This window comes from Rattus rattus, chromosome X (assembly GCF_011064425.1).
Source record: "Rattus rattus isolate New Zealand chromosome X, Rrattus_CSIRO_v1, whole genome shotgun sequence".
Classification (NCBI taxonomy): Eukaryota; Metazoa; Chordata; class Mammalia; order Rodentia; family Muridae; genus Rattus; species Rattus rattus.
Genome location: NC_046172.1, coordinates 111,585,029 through 111,588,041, shown reverse-complemented (window position 1 = coordinate 111,588,041; position 3,013 = coordinate 111,585,029). Strand labels below are relative to the sequence as shown.

Below are 3,013 nucleotides of genomic sequence, written 5' to 3'. Positions count from 1 at the left end.
GAACTTTAAGTGCAATTTTTAATAGATGGGGGGCAGTTAGTAGCCTTTTGTTGTCTGTGATTATAGTGCGATTGCTGTAAGTTTCTCTCCATTTAATTAAATGTTGCCTATTGGCTTGTTCTACATTGTTTTTATTATCTTTACTTATATCATTAATTTCTTCAAGACTTTTTAACAAGAAGTGGTGCTGGATTTTGTCAAAGGCTTTTCCAGCATCTAATGAGATGATCATGTGATCTTTTCTTTCAATAAGTTTATATAGTGAATTATGTTGATAGATTTTCATATATTCAACTGTCCCTGCATCCCTGTCATGAAGCCTACTTTGATCATTGTGGATGATGTTTTTGATATGTTCTTCCATTCAGGTTGTGAGTATTTTATGAAGTATTTTTGCATCAATGTTCATAAGGGAAATTGGTCTGAAATTATGTTTCTTTTTTTTGTCTTTCTGTGGTTTACACATCAGGGTGACTATTGCTTCATATAATGAATTTGGCAGTGCTTCTGTTTCTATTTGGTGGAATGGTTTGAGGAGTATTACTATTGGCTCTGGTGGAATTCTGAACTAAAAATGTCTGTCTCTGGGGTTTTTTGTTTGTTTGTTAGTTGGAAGACTTTTTTCCTTTCTTTTATTGAATATTTTTAAATTTACATTTCAAATATAAATTTTCCCTTTCCCAGTTTCCTGTCCAGAAACTCCCTATCACATCTCCCCTCCTCCTGCTTTTATGAGAGAGCTCCCCCACTCACCCATTCACCCACTCCCTCCAGCCTCTTGCCCTGGCATTCTCCTATACTGGGGACTTCACAGAACCAAGGGCCTCTCCTCCCATTGATGCTCAACAAGGCCATTCTCTGCTACATATGCGGCTGGAGTCATGGGTCGATCTATGTGTACTCTTTGGTTGGTGGTTTAGTACCTGGGAGTTTTGGTGGGTCTGATTAGTTGATATTGTTGTTCTTCCTATGGGGTTGCAAACCCCTTCAGCTCCTTTAGTCCTTTCTGCAACTCCTCCATTGGGGACCCAGTTATCAGCCTAATGGTTGGTTGTAAGTATCTGCTTCTCTATTTGTCAGATTCTGGCAGAGACTAATTACTGCTTCTATTTTCTTCAGGATTAGATGACTCTTCAAATGGTTTGCCTGATCTTGATTTAACTTTGATGAGTGGTATCTATCTAGAAAGTCATTCATTTTATTTAGATTTTCTAATTTTTGTAGAGTACAGACTTTTGAAATGGGACCTACTTATTCTTTGAAAGTTCCATGAGGTGCTTAGAAGAAGGTATATTCTTTTGTGTTTGGGTGAAATGTTCTGTAGATGTCTTTTAAGACAATTTGATCCAAACCTCAGTTAGTTTCATTATTTTTGTATTTAGTTTCTGATGATCAGTCCATGGGTGAGTACAGAATGTTGAAATCTCCCATTATTAACTTGTGAGTTTTGTTATGTGATTTTAAGTTTTATTACTGCTTCTTTTATGAATGTGGTGCCCTTGCATTTGAGGCATAGATGTTCATAATTAGGAAGTCATCTTGGGGCCTACCTGTAAATGAATAAATAAGTCTAAAAAAGGGGGGCCTACCTGTAAATGACTACGCTTGGCTGCCTTTGGTCAGCTCAGGGGTGACGTCACAATTTCCCTTCTTTGACCCAACCATGCCCACCAGCACTGAAAAGGCTGGGCCCTGGCTGAGGCACAAAGAGTAGGAACATTTCACCCCATGGAGGGCACTTTCTAGGTTGCTCCTGTTGTGAAGAGACAGAAATTGCTGCTATCCAATCAGCAGGATTGGAATTCATGTTTTTATAAACATGGGAGAAGAAGTCCAACTAAGACCGAAGGTGAACGTCTCACGTCCATTTTATGATGGACCTCAGAAACAAAATGAAGGAGCAACAACCAAACATCTATTATGACTTTACCGAATTCTCTAGAAAATGATCCCAAAAGTAGAGGTTCATTTTGAAGCAGGAAAAGAAAACGTGTGACTCCCTAGCCAAGCACGACAAAGATCGGTACAAAGATGAAATGAGGAATTACACTGGAACAAGAAGGCAGAGAAGGAGGGATGCAGATGCACCATGGAAGCCCATATCCTCATTCTTGCTCTTCTCCATGGACCACTTTGACCAGCTAAAAGAACAACACCCAAACTGGACTGTGGCGGAGGTGGCTAAGACTGCCAGAAGGATGTGGTCCAGGTCTACCAATGTGGACAAAATTCCCTATGAAGAGAAGGCTGAGCTTTTGTGGGCAAAATACCTTGAAGAGCGGGAGGTCTACTACCACCAATGCCAGCACAGGAAGAAAAACTTGTAGGGATGGGGCAAGCCCAGCCTAAAATAATAAAACATCATTCAACTGACAAAAGGAAGGTCATCTTGATTGATTTTTCCTTTGATGAGTATGCAGTGTCCTTTCCCATCTCTATTAATTTTGGTTGAAAGTCTATTTTATTAGATAATACAATGGCTACTCCATGTTGCTTCTTAGTTCTCATGTTTTCTTTTATGCTCGAGGTTTACATTAAGGTATTTTTTATGGAAACACATAATTAACTTTTAAAAGAGTCATTAGAAACCAGTATTCACAAGGAATGGAAGATTAAGTATGATATGAAGGAATCTACAGGAATCTACATTAAACACATTGTACTACATTTTAAGGAAATATAATATTGAGGTGCACACCATTTCATTATAGATAGGAGCTAAAGCATTACAAATTACAGCATTATTATGCTTTTCTCTTTGTAGCAAATAGGAAATGAGCCAAGAATGGCTTTTTGGCAATAAAGAACATAAAATGTGGACATTGAACACTGTGAAGAATCTTCATAAATAAAGACATGCTTTTTGACTCATTCACAGTCTTCATGATAACTCACTAAACTTCATGTGAAATCCATTTATATATCAAATTTCATACATAGAAATTAGCTCCACAAAGCATTCTCACAGAAATATTTAGTGAAGGGATGGCCATCATTGAAGAATTAAGATGTA

General features: G+C 37.9%; 1 pseudogene; it reads left to right on the top strand.

The window, feature by feature from the left end:
* The first annotated feature begins 1,819 nt into the window (after positions 1-1,819).
* On the top strand, positions 1,820-2,354 carry LOC116888803 (annotated as a pseudogene).
* Positions 2,355-3,013: the final 659 nt, after the last annotated feature.